The following is a 15,151-nucleotide window of genomic DNA, read 5'->3' as shown; positions in this document are numbered from 1 at the left end:
GAACACTTACAAGTGAACGATTTTGAACGAACAATATGAAAACAGGCTATTGTTACAGATTATACCCATCGTAGTTTGTACTCAGCCTGCTGTACCGGTTTATGGAGATGCTGGAGGTGGTAGGAGCATCTCCATGCAAAGGGAGGATCCTCCGACCAGGCCGGGTGGTGTGGCCTGGCGGGCAGCTGCCCAACGGTTAGCGTTGGGGATTTCTATATATTGCAGAGTAGGTGAGAAACTTCGAATGCGCGATGTAGGATTTTCATATTAATTTGCGTAGTTCCCATACATCTTCTCTGTATTGCGTTCCGAGCGCCATCTGTTGATCTTCGTCTGAACTAGTGGCTAGGAGTCCGCCACAGGTTTTTAAACAAACTTTGCTAAAAGTGGGTCAAAAGCTCGCTACTTAACTGGCGGTACTGTATTTTACAGAATTAAAATTATTATGATTGAATTCGGATAACTTAATAATAATATTATTTTGGTCTTTGAACTTTCTACCGATCGCGTTCGTTTCTACGAGTATACATAATATATTAGGTATGTAATTCTTGCCTGTATTGAATGAATAAAGTAAATTTAAACTTATGTTACTTAATTCTTCTCAGCTCCTTCCAGTTCCTCCACGCTGAAAAATCATACATGTAGCCGAACTGAGAACCTCCTCCTTTTTTTGGAGTCAGTAAAAAAAATTAAATATTCGTACCCAGTAATAACATCGAAATCTAAATTCAAACCACCGGCCGCAATCTTCGTACTATGTATTTTAAGTTAACATTGCGTGACTAAATACAAATCACAGTATGCAAATAGTAAATAACAGGACAAGGGCACATGAACCGCTCCGCTCCTTACTACCGCGTCATCGCATGCCAGTTATGGGCTCAAAATAAATAGCTACATTTACTTACATTTTTAAACAAATACACACAGAACCGCACTAAGCCAGCGTTGTGGACTGGGCCTAAAATACTTCCTTCATTGGAAGAGAATCGTGCCCCAGCAGTGGGGACGTGAAGTATCGTGATGATGATGATGACACACAGATGTTTTTATTGGTGCTCATGTTGTATTGTTCTACGGTTCTATTTTATGGAGTAGAAAGGGTTGATGTTAAAATAATAACATATGTAATTATTTATTAATACACATAACAATAATTATGATCTTAAAATAAACAGACTGTTTAGGCACAATACTGTAACAACAGTGAACTTTTTGAAGTACTGTAAATTAAGCTAAACATTATATATCGGTGTATGTTTATAGTCACTGCTGCTGCATAGTCACAAACATAACCTGAAAAGGAAATCCAAAAGTAGTTTCTTTTCATTCGTTTATGAACGTTAAGCGCCCTGTCAGGCGGACGCGTCCGGCCGGAAATCGAACCTGGGAGTGGAGCGTGGGGCGCCCTCCAACGCACCGGCAAGCGACGATGCTCTTCAGAAAGGCTTGTTTCAATCATAGTAGGTACATTGTAAAAAAATGGTAGTATCATGTACCTAATGGAGAATCCAAATAAAATGTACGGTGGCCTGCGCCTAAAAGTATACAGGCGGAGTTTTTAAAATAGCGATCTCAAGCTCAAATGCTGCTTAAGCACATCCACATAAACACCACTACTACACACATCACACACAACACGTCCCTGGATTTATAACAGATGTAGCTGGTACCTTAATCATCGGGGATCGCTATTTTAAAAACTCCGCCTGTATACTTTTAGGCGCAGGCCACCGTACATGTATTATATTACATATTTTTTTCGGAAACTCTTAATGGAATCCGTCAAAATATCAATTTTATATTTTTTGTATCGGGATATGTTGGCAGAGACCTGGATAAAGCGTATTTCCAAATCCGGCTGCCGTTTCTCGGCGGCCGCGGCTGCGCGCGACAGGCAGACAAATGACGATCGCACGTCCCAGCCCGCTCGTGCTCTAACGAGACTCTTTTATTTCCCATTCTGATTCCCGTTTGCTAGCGCATTGAAGAAATAGGCGGTCTGAAATCGTGTAGGTTTTGGAAGAAAAAGTTTATTAATATTTTTTACCATGGCATGGTTTTACTTACAGTAATTTTAAACTGAATATTTTAAAGATTTTTCTATATTTTAAATACTTTAACTAAAAATACATATAGTAGGTGATATCGTCAAAAAGGTGTCCACTCAGCTAATGCAGTGCCCTTGGTACTACTACTACTATCATGTTGTAAAGTTTGAGTTAAGATATAAATACACTGAATATCAACTAATTATCAACTCCTCGTACAGGTAGGTCATGAAAAATCAATGTATAAACTAGGTACGTACGTCATAAAATAAAATAGGTCCAAAACAAACAACAATTACCCAAACTCCAATAAAAATATCTGGATCGCCTGCCAAACTGTGTACAGTATGATGATTGATTCACGATGTTAGATCTTCCAAAAGTGTCACAGTAATCAGGCGGCTTGTCAGGTTTGTGAACGGGTTTTGTATTTACGCCGTCTAATCGGCTGAGCCCGGGAGCCGATTGGATCTCGGAATTTGTCCAGATTCGGATTGATTAATCGGCAACCGTCATCGTCGGGTTACAGCGGCCATTTTGCCCGAATTGGACATCCTATTGTGCATTATCCTGTGTTGTGTATGTTTTAGAGCGGTGTGGCGTAATGGATAAGGCCTCGTCCTCTCAATCGAGAGGCCGTGGGTTCAAATCCTGGCCTGTACCAATGAATTCTTTCTATTGTGTTTTCAATTAAGGAGTTTAAGTACAATAATACCTCATGCGGCGATGGAAAACGTCGTGAGGAAACCTGCACATCTAGATTCTAGATAATTATGTATCCTAAGTGCATTGTACTTATTCCAAAACGGCAATATGGTTCGCAAGCTATCACGTGAGTGCAAATGTGCTGCGAAAAGTTGGTGGCTCGCCTTGTGAGCCACCTCTGACTACCCCTTCGGGGATTACAGTCGGGAGTGCATATGTAATATGTATGTAATATGTATGTATGTACGTATGTGTATGTTTTATTACCTATGAATTTAGAAGAGATATTAAATTTATGCGTAGGTACTTAGTATTGTGGTCACTGTGCATTGTAGTGCCTGATTGTACATTAATATTTGAATAGAAAGCTCATAAATAAATACCTAATGATTATTGTTGGTGCTTTGAGCTGCGCTTTGAAATCTAGAATACATACCTACATAATTATAAAAATCAGGCTATTACTCGCGTGTTGTATTTATTTATTTATTTATCAATATGGTACACAAAACAGCAGTTAATCAAAACATGGTACACAGTTTTAAGTTTCTAAGATACAATCTAGATCAACTACCGAGGTATGTATACACATCCTGGAAAGCGTATGTAAACAAAAGCACTAATTTAACATCCTAGATATACATACCTATTTAATTATACATTAGTAGCAGATTTATGGCAGAACCTTGAATAGCGATACTGACTTTCCAAGTCGGGAATCGAACTGTTACTAGTTCAGCGTTCTAGTGTTTGTCGCCGATATGCTAAAAAGTTTTGTTTATAAAAGTTCTCCACGTTAAAAAAACTATACCATTATTTTTTTACCTATTTTAATTCCATTTATTAGTAAATTAGATGAGTAACATGTAAACACGGATTTATCAAACTGAAATTACAAGCACAATGGCGCGCAACTAATGAAATTTTACGTTTGAATAATAATTTAATTACCTTACAATTACTAAAATGATTCGAGAAATTGCCTCTGCCGTAATCAACAAGTACCTACCTACCTAAATGTTATCTACTTTCAGCGAATCATCGTGAAATTTTAGTGAACCAGTGCCTAAATTTAGCAAAAAAGTCCATTTTACTGTAGCGGAAACGTAGACTAGATAAAACCAACGAATTTGAAAAAAAAAGTTTATAGTTTACAAAAATCGGATGTGTATTTAAACATGTTGAGTGATTTATCGAGCGACTAGTGGACTGATGTGACCTTGGGGTGTTAAGTTGTCCATTCGAGGTGATCCTCTAGTGAGTGCTAAGTTGGCTGGCGGAGGTGATCCACCATGAATACTGTGCAGAGCTCCGGCGGAGGGGGCCATGGGGGGTCCATGAAGAAGGATCATAAAGATGTGAGTATCTATGTATGGTGTATATACTTATGTCGCCATCTCAACAATGTTTACGAAACTGTAATGAAAACTTATAATTTTGAACCACCAAAACAGAAGCAACTTTAATCAAAACTTCCAAAAGTTTTACCTAATCAATTTCTGAACCTAAACAAGTCAGGCAAGGTTATCTAATTTAACTTGATACAGGTAAGCTTTATTTTGTTTCTCCTAACTGCTTTATCTACCTACTTAGATTCATGACTATACATCATTTGAGGTACTACACTTCCAAACGTGGTTATGAATCAAAGTCCCTGCGTAACCCAAATAAATCCACGTCGGCCTTGCAATTACACTTAAAATAACGCGTAGTTATTACAGGCCCACTAATTTCTAAGCAAAACACAGCTCGCGTGACCTGTCCACTATAAATTGCAGCGGCTGTGGGGCGGCCATCTTGTGTGGAGGCGCGGGCCGGAAGCGGAAGCGAGCGGGAGCGTCTGTGGAGGGTTACTCTATACTGACGAAAAATTAACGAACGGGAGCTGTGCTGCAAATGCTTTTAACACAGCGACATACGAGAGAGTCGTGGCTCGTGCGTATAGAGTGACCCCATGAGCCGCACTCAAAATGGCGCTGTCTTTGACTGTCAAAGAGGATGAGGTTGCGCTTTTGGTTGGTTTCTTTCAAAAGGCCTTTAGGCTGGATGTGCGGAAGTGCGGGCTATGTAATGTGTCGTGAAGGATTGTGTAGCGGTAGAATGACAGCTGTCTGAAACGTTGCTTACTTTATTTTAAGCGAGGTAAACGCCAGTTAGACTTTAGGATACATTCTACATTTAATCTTTATATCAAACTTCCGATAGTTCTCCAAAATTTTACAACAATCGTGTCTTGGGTGTTATTACGAATATACTTAATAATTATGTATATATCTATGTACCCGTACAGATATATATCTAATTAGATGTTTGTATAAGATATCCTATACCCATATTACCTACTTTGTGTTCGGATGGCGGTGTGTGATGTCCCTAAATAAATAAGTAATATACTGCTTTACTTCAACCTCATCAAGCTGTTACATATTTGTGTTTAAAAAACTTTTCCTTTATAAATTCTACTTATTCTTAACAAGTTTTTGTAGACTCCTTCGTGGTCACCCTACTCACGTAGCACGCAGTGGCTCCGACGTATTTATGTTAATTCTAGTAAGTGCTGTGTACCTTTTAATATGCTTTATTAAATCTTTGTTACAAAAATAATCCCGTCTGATTTTTTTTTTTATTTTCTCAATACCTAGGCACATAATTTAAATTTTATTAAATGAAACACAAATAAAACACTCATTATTTGGTTCGACGAAACGTAATATCTGGATGTGAAAGAAAATTACTTATACATATAAAAAAATATAATGCTAGTAAAGAATTTAATTTATAAAAAATCACAGCACCACCCAGTTGATCCAGCGTAAGCCTTCAGGCGGTTTTTTTAACACCCAAAATAATAATTTGTCAATGCCCGTTCGGGCTGAATGAATAAATATGAGTCCAGAAATGGGTCAATGTCGCTTATCGCCGAAAGCAATCTCCGCCAGGCAAGCTTGATTAATTACCTACTGACCACGCGGCGTTCCCGCAAGAGACCGTAACTGAATTTCCTTCATCATTTAACAAACAGTTACATATTTGAGTAATGTACTTCGTTAATTAACTGTCAGATTCATAACTGGGAACGTCAAGTTAAAGGTCAATCTTTCGACTGCGTACGCAACGGACGCATCGCATTCAATATTTTCTGTCACAAGTGCGTCAACTTTATCGGCATTGCCGTCGCCGTTTCTCCATACATTTATGAAAATCCGTTGGGTCCGATAGGTACGATACAAATTAAGTTTCGCACGTTTATAATTTTAGTTTTAACAAGGAAAGTTTACACTTCCAATACAACCGAACTTCAGAACTCGATTTTCTCTTGTAGATCTCGGTTTCTCGGATATTCCAACCTGTTCGCCGATGCATTGAAGATGTCTCTGAGATGTTGGACCGGAACGGACGTGGCACCTGGGGGTTACTCTATACTGACGTAAACCGAACGAATGAGAGCTGTCGGGCAATCGGCACGTTTAATATAACGAGATAGAGTTTGGTTAACGTTGCAGTTTTGTTTTTCAAAAGCTTTGGAGCGCTGCGCTATATATCCACGGCTCTCTTACTGCCAATTTCAATACTCCATCTATCGAAGGCTGACTTTGACACATAAAAAGTGACATTCCGTCAAAATCGTATGAAAGTAACTGTCAGCTATTGATAGATAGAGTTATAGAAACTGGCAGTTAGTATTAAATGTGCGGATTGCACGACAGTTCTCGTTAATTTTCCGTCAGAATAGAGTAGCCACCCTGACCGCTCCAAGGACGGCATGTTGGAATAGTCGCTCGGTTATCGATATAACGTAGACAGAAGCGAATCGGATTGAAATCGCGAGAATCGGTCCAGCCGTTTTCATGTGAAATAGTAACAAACATCTATCCATCGTTTATTTATTTATTTTTGCATGTAGGCATGCTACTTATAATTAAACTAGGTACTTATTCAGTTACCACATTATTTAAGCGTAAAAAATTGTGGGCTGGGCATCACCCTTTAGGCTTAGTTAATTGCACATTATAGTTATGTTTATCCATAAATATTCATACTGACAAACTTTTACATAAAATATAATCTTTGTGGTAGGTAGTACTATAGCAGCACCTACCACATGTTTTCCAGTAGGTACTTCGGCCGTAAAAGGCGTTGGATCGCATCCGCTCTATAGTCGTTGCTTCCGCTTCACCGCGCGCTTCAGGGGGTCACTCTATACAAACAAACAACGAACAAGAATTGCCACGCAATGAGATAAAGTCTTGATTAGCGCTGAAGTTTTGTTTTTCCGGAGCGCTGCGCAAACCATAGCTCTATATTGTTGAATTAAGCGTCAAGGTTGCGTGTATTTTTTTGTTGGTTCGTTCGTCGATTGAGAGAGTGACCCCTCAGGGAAACGATGCGAATGGCGACACTAATGGAACGTAATGCTTTCTGTTTGGCAATTTTTTAACACCCTGTAACACCTATTCTTGTTCGTGACAGATTTAGAGTGATCTGGTAGTGCGTTTACCGACTGGTGTAGTGGTTAGTGACCCTGACTGTACAATGCATACCATCGCTCTTACGGTGAAGGAAAACATCGTGAGGAAACCTGCATAGATATTATATCTAGATAGATTTAGCACGTCTAGATATGTGAACCCACCAACCCGCAGTGGACCAGCGTGGTGGGAAATGGTCCAAGCTTTGGAAGGAAGTTTAGACCTTGGGGATATGCACAAAGGTTCCACTCTAGAGAGCCAGGTGCAGGTACTTACACCCCCACAGAGAATAGAATAGAATAACAGTCGACGAGGAAGGCCGAGGACAGAGCTGTGTGCCTTATTTAGAGCATCGTATGTTTAGCTACAGAGCTGTGTGACTTCTATGTATGTAGCGTTCTATGTCCAGCAATAGTCATTAAGTTAATCGCTTGTACATAATTTAAAATAAATATTGCTTGCTGCAATAAATTTCCCAAAAGTTAGGTACAATTATTTATTTCTTAATAATATTAAAGAGTAATTTTTATTGCATTTTATGCCTGTTTGGTGTTATGTCTGTTAAAAAAGCACATGGTTTTCTGCTATTGTTTTATGAAACAAGGTTATCTTTATTAAGTTAGCTGCTGCATGTAACATACCCTAGGGCTGAAAAACGTAACTGTGTTACGGTATTATTTCATTAAGTATTAAAGCAGTTTTTAATGTATGTGCTACCATCTCAATTAGACATTCTCAACCGGCTTATAAAATTAAATAAAGTCAACTAGGTACCTCATTTAGGTCCAATTTCACAATAGTCGGTTAAATCGTAACCAGGGAAAGGTTGATCAATTATACGTCATCTCCATATAAAATTCATGACAGATGTGTCAAAAGTTAACCACTACTCCCTGGTTATGCTCTAATCGAAAATGGAGAAATTGGCACTTAGCGCATTATCGGTTCGTGCTACAAGCCAGGATCCCCTCGCGAACATGTTTTGACAACGATTATTTTGAATTTTTGTCAAATTACTACTTCGCGTTGACTTTGCGAAGTTACAAAAGTCAAAAACAATTTTTACCACAAACTATACCATACCATCTGTTCTTTTAATATACATCATTAATCGAAACATTCAAGTATTACTACGCAAACTACGCATAACCCATCCTCTATTCCAAACCGCACAGGCTGAGATTCACAATAGCCGGCGGTTGGTAATGCATGTGGCGGGGTGTAACGGGCGTCGTTGTGCTCGCGACGGCGCTTCTACTGCGGTGGTGCGGCCGCTGTCTAATGTGTGTGTTGGAATAGGAAGGGAAACGTTTAGTTAGACAATGCTGCATATATCCTACTAATATTATAAATGCGAAAGTTTGTGAGTATGTGTGTATGTTTGTTACTTCTACACGTCAAAACGGCTAAACCGATTTTAATGACATTTGGTATGTAGTTAGCTGACACTCTGGATAAACACATATACTTAGGGTGTCTTGCACAACAAAGTTAATCAAAATTAAATCTATGACCTCTTGTTCTGACATTATACTGTCAGAGCAAGGGACAAACTATTTAATTTTATTTAACTTTGTTGTGCAAGATGCCCTTAGTCTATGCATATACTTTTTATCGCGGAATTTTGACGGGGAAACTTTTTAAGGCGCAAAGTAAAGCTTGCGGGAACAGATAGTTAATAATATAGGAAAGTACATAACTAGCTTTTCCCGCAAGCTTCGCTTGGCTTTGAAAGGTAAGATTCCACCTGTCGAACGCAACGTTTGTACGATCGCACCAAAGGGATTGTCATAAATGTATGGAGTAACGGCGCGGCGTCGGCAATTCCCACTTGTGTGAATTGTACGCAACGGACGCATTGCATTCACTATTATTCGTATAGAAATTTACACAATTGCGGGTCGGCGTTGCCGACGCCGTTTCTCCATATATTTATGATAATCCGTATGGTGCAATACCGAAAGGTGGACGCTTAACTTAAGCGGCTTATAACAAATCAAATCAAATGTTGTTCATTCGACGCAAAATTTACAACTAGGTATTTGTCGATAGTCATAATACTACTCTACTACCATTTCACAAAGGCTCTCAAATGCTAGGCACGACATATTTAGGTTTATTATTGAGGTAGCTCCGCGTGCAAAGTGCCATTTCCACAAACACAAGCTTGCTTGGTAATCATATTAAGATATATTTGAAATGGTAATGCAACATGCTCGTGCATTCTGTACGTTGTCACGAGTAATATTTGTGATTTCTTTGCTTACTATTTATTGAAATGTGAAAATGGGTATCTTTGCCAAATGAAATCATTGCTACGATAGTAAAATAATACCAAATTCTGCACTATTTCTGAAACACACAAATGAATAACGTAAACATTTTGCATAAATCATAACTAAACAAAAACTTTAAGCAGCAAAAACTAGTAAGGGCTTAATTTATAATAAAATAACCCTCATCTCTCTAAATAGTGACCGGACTCAGGGTTGTCAGCTCGCCACGCGTCGTGCGAACTAACGAGCCACTATTTTACTGTTTTTGGTGCGCAAAATGTAAATTGGCACACTCGCTAGTTAGTTAGGCTAATCACGATCGTCACTTATTTATTAAAATTTGCTTGTTTGTAGTCATTTGCATATTTTAAAACACATTTATTTCTAAATCGCATTCAGTCACTTAGTACTTACTAATGAAATTCCACTCTTAGCATGTTTTGATTTAAAATTTATTTCTATAGAGCTTTGAGAATTCATGATTAGTGCATACATTTGATATAGACTAAATTACAAAAATAATAAAACTCCTAAATAATTTAGCTCGTCCACGAAAGAGTTCTAAACACCCTGTACGTTATAACGAGCGGTTTCTTCGAGGAAGGTCAAATACTTTGAAGCTTTGTCAGAACAATGAGAAAGTTTCCGAACACTTACAAGTGAACGATTTTGAACGAACAATATGAAAACAGGCTATGACGACCGAATGGCGTAGTGGTTAGTGACCCTGACTACTGAGCCGAAGGTCCCGGGTTCGATTCCCGGCTGGGGCAGATATTTGTTTAAACACAGATATTTGTTCTCGGGTCTTGGGTGTTGATATTTATATTTAGTAGGTATCTATCTATGTATTTGTGTAGATATATCAGCTGTCCGATACCCATAACACAGTAAGTTCTGACTAGCTTGGGTTCGGATGGCCGTGTGTGAGATGTCCCCACATATATTATTATTACATATTATTATTGTTACAGATTATACCCATCGTAGTTTGTGTTCAGCCTGCTGTACCGGTTTTTAAACAAACTTTGCTAAAAGTGGGTCAAAAGCTCGCTACTTAACTGGCGGTATTGTATTTTACAGAAATAAAGTAATTATAATTGAATCCGAATAACTTAATAATAATATTATTTTGGTCTTTGAACTTCCTACCGATCGCGTTCTATACATAATATATTATGTAATCCTTGCCTTGTATTGAATGAATAAAGTAATTTTAAACTTTTGTTACTTAATTCTTCTCAGCTCCTTCCAGTTCCTCCACGCTGAAAAATCATACATACAGCCGAACTGAGAACCTCCTCCTTTTTTGGAGTCGGTAAAAAAAAAAAATATTCGTACCCACTAATAACATCGAAATCTAAACTTAAACCAGCACCCGCCATCTTCGTACTATTTCAAGTTAACATTGCGTGACTAAATACAAATCACAGTATGCAAATAGTAATAACAGGACAAGGGCACGTGAACCGCTCCGCTCCTCGCCACAGCGTCATCGCATGCCAGTTATGGGCTCAAAATAAATAGCTACTTACATTTTTATCAAATACACACAGAACCGCACTAAGCCAGCGTAGTAGACTGGGCCTAAATTCCTTCCTTCATTGGAAGAGAATCGTGCCCCAGCAGTGGGGACGTGAAGGATCGTGATGATGATGATGATGATGATGACACACAGAAGCTCATGTAGTGTTGTTCTACGGTTCTATTTTATGGGGTAGAAAGGGTTGATTTTAAAATAATAACATATGTAATTATTTAGATAGATAGAATATTCTTTATTTGTACACACACATGAAATAAACTTACATTTAATAATACACATAACAATACTTATGATTTTAAAATAAACAGACTGTTTAGGCACAATGGTGTAACAGCAGTGAGCTTTTTGAAGTGCTGTAAATTAAGGTCAATGCTGCTACGTAGTCTCAATCACAACCTGAAAAGGAAATCCAAAAGTAGTTTCTTTTCATTCGTTTATGAACGTTAAGCGCCCTGTCAGGCGGACGCGTCCGGCCGGAAATCGAACCTGGGAGTGGAGCGTGGGGCGCCCTCCAACGCACCGGTAAGCGACGATGCTCTTTTGAAAGGCTTGTTTCAATCATAGTGGGTAGATTGTAAAAAGTTGTTAGTATAATGTAATGGAGAATCCAAATAAAATATACGTATCACATTATTTTTTTCGAAATCTCTTAATGGAATCCGTCAAAATATCAATTCTATTTTTTTTTGTATCGCCATATATTCGCACAGACCTGGATAAAGCGTATTTCCAAATCCGGCTGCCGTTTCTCGGCGGCCGTGGCTGCGCGCGACAAGCAGACAAATGACGATCGCACGTCCCGGCCGCGTCCGTGCTCTAACGAGACTCTTTTATTTCCCATTCTGGTTCCCGTTTGCCAGCGCGTTGAGGAAGTAGGCTGTCTGAAATCGTGTAGGTTTTGAAAAAAGGAGTTTACTAATTAAAAAAATACCAAGGCAAAGTTTTACTTACATTAATTTTAAACTGAAATTGTTATAGATTTTTTTTTGCTTTAAATAGTTTAACTAAAAATGCATAACATATTGTGAAGTTTGTGTACGATATGAGTACACTGATTATGAATTAAGTACTCCTCGTTCAGGTAATAGGGAATATGCAAGTGGTTCAAATAAAGGTCAAATATTATTTATAATAAACTTTGTTGTTTCATAACTACGACTCCATCATTATTTTTGATTATAATTTATTTTTGAGCAAGTAAATAAAGTTGAAAAGTACAAAAAAACTTCGGTAAATTCTAACTTCCGAGAAACGTCACCCATTTTCTTAGGGCGGATGTGACGTCATAATTCTTTATATATCAATCTCAGAATAATAACTTCTTTGCGTTTGCGTATAGTTAAATAAATGTCAAGTGTAAACAAAGAAATGTTAATGTCACCGAGTATTTGTGATGCTCGTTGTGATCAGATACGATGGATCACATAAAAATTCTTCCAATACGAGTAGATCCTAGCCTCCTATAACCTCTCCACTTCTTGTTTGATATGCTTGTTTGTTTGCAAAGTTTAGGACTTTTTATATTTTTTGTTGGTAGTGTATGGGCTGCCACTAGTTGTTCTATTGTAATGAGGCGTAAACAGCCATTCGCTAGTCAACGAGCCACTCAAATATGCTCCATATTGCAACACAATAAAATTAAATTTGTATTGTAAGTATTATGACATGAACATGACACAAGTTGCTCTTTCTACTTTTAGGTTATAATGGCAGTCGTTAGTATATTTCAAAAGTTGTTATTTTTTTCTAAATTAAGTTATGGAAGAATTCTCGTAATCAGAAGAACTGGACACATTAAATTTATTACGCAGTATGAACGAGTAAACTGTGGCCAGCTGCGGAAAAGGACAGCAAAGACTATTGAAAAGTCGAGAGCCGTGTGCCCAAATATTAGGGAATATGCATATATTTTTATACTCTTATTCGATAGTTTAGATAAGGGGGTTTAGACCTTTGAGATATGCACAATGGTTCCATTCAAGAGAGCCAGGTGCAGGTTCTTACACCCCCACAGATAATAGAATAGAATGACCCACTAACCCTAGTCAGACTGTAACTTTGGTTCTCAGTAAGAGCACTGAGAACCAAAGTTACAGTAAGTACTTACATACAATACAAATATTACTTTATATTCATATTGCCATAATAGCGTAATATTGTGTACAAAGGTCCTCTGGTTTGCGCGCTCCCATATCAAAAGAGCTACTAGCAGCTATTTACGAGCTCCCATTACAAAACAGCCACTGGTCGCACTTTATTACCATTACAAAACAGCCACTGATCACACTTTATACACTTCCTTTTTCGTTTGTTACCATGACAACATTGGTTTGTTGAAAATACAAAAGTACTCTGTGATTACTTGATTAGGTAAAAAATCTATGCCGACTGACGGGACTCATTATTCTGAGCCGTGAAATTAAACGATTATGACGTCACGACAGCCCGCCATCCTGACGGGAATTTCAAAGTGGTCGTGATGGTTGTAATTTTTTAACTTTCTTTAAAATACCTTAAATAACTTATTTTGGCGTTGAATTTTTTTTTTACTATAATAAAGTGATGTAAACTATCCAATAAAAGTATTAAAAAAAATTACGCATATTCCCTATTCATTAAAAATGTATGTGTAACTACGTACCGTATAGAATAAAATAGGTCCAAAACAAACAGCAATTACCCAAATTCCAATAAAAACATCTAGATCGCCTGCCAACCTGTGTACAGTATGATGATTGATTCACGATTCACGATGTAAGATTCTTCCAAAAGTGTCACAGTAATCAGTCGGCTTGTCAGGTTTGTGAACGGGGTTTGTATTTACGCAGTCTAATCGGCTGAGCCCGGGAGCCGATTGGATCTCGGAATTTGTCCAGATTCGGATTGATTAATCGGCAACCGTCATCGTCGGGTTACAGCGGCCATTTTGCCCGAATTGGACATCCTATTGTGCATTATCCTGTGTTGTGTATGTTTTATGACCTATGAATTACATACATACTTAATTATGCACACGACTGTAATCCCCGAAGGGGTAGTTAGAGGTGACTCGCTTGCGAGTTGCCCGCTTTTTGCTGTACATTTGTTCTCACGTGATAGGTCGCGAGCCGTATCGCCGTTTTTGAATGAGTACAATGCACTGAAGTTAGTCGTGTAAGTGGGCAACCCGACTGTCAGATGTTTTCAAGCCGCCCGAAGGCCTCTGACTAGGCTTAACGACTGCTGCCGAAGCAGCAACCGGGACCCGCGGCTTAACGTGCCGTCCGAAGCACGGAAGCGTCCAGGAAAGAACCACTTGAAATCGGTCACCCATCCAATGGCTGACCGTGCCAGTTGTTGCTTAAACTCAGTGATCAGTTACGATCAGCTGGACTGCGGACGCTTAACCTATGAATTTAGAAGAGATATTAAATTTATGCGCATTTAGTGTTGTGATCTCTGTGCATTGTAGTGCCTGATTGTACATTAATATTTGAATGGAATGTTCATAAATAAATAATTATTATTGTTGGTGCTTTGAGCTGCGCTTGAAAATTAGAATATATTATATAGAAAACAGGCTATATAAATCGTGTGTAGTACCTATTTATTTATAGCAGCAGAACCTTGATTGGGTATAGTGACTTTCCAAGTGGGGAATCGAACTGTTACTAGTTCAGCGTTGTAGTTTTTGTCACCGATACGCTAAGAAGTTTTGTTAATAAAATTTCACCATGTTAAAAAATAACCATGTTGTTTTATCCATTTTATTTCAATTTAAGTACTAAAAATTTTATGAGTAAAATAAATAATGAGGAAAATTTTATGGATTTAATACACTGAAATTACAAGTACAATGGCGCGCAATTAATGAAATTTTACGTTTGAATAATAATTTAATTACCTTACATATACACATAGATTTAAACAAACCAAATTATTTCAAATTATTAAAATTATTCGAGAAATTGCCTCTACCGTAATCAGCAAGTACCTAAATTACTTTCAGCGAATCGTCGTGAAATTTTAGTGAACCAGTGCCTAAATTTAGCAAAAAAAGTCCATTTTACTGTAGCGGAAACGTAGACTAGATAAAACCAACGAATTTGAAAAAAAAGTTTA

Source organism: Plutella xylostella, chromosome 20 (genome assembly GCF_932276165.1).
Source record: "Plutella xylostella chromosome 20, ilPluXylo3.1, whole genome shotgun sequence".
Classification (NCBI taxonomy): Eukaryota; Metazoa; Arthropoda; class Insecta; order Lepidoptera; family Plutellidae; genus Plutella; species Plutella xylostella.
Note: the sequence above shows the minus strand (reverse complement) of the source record.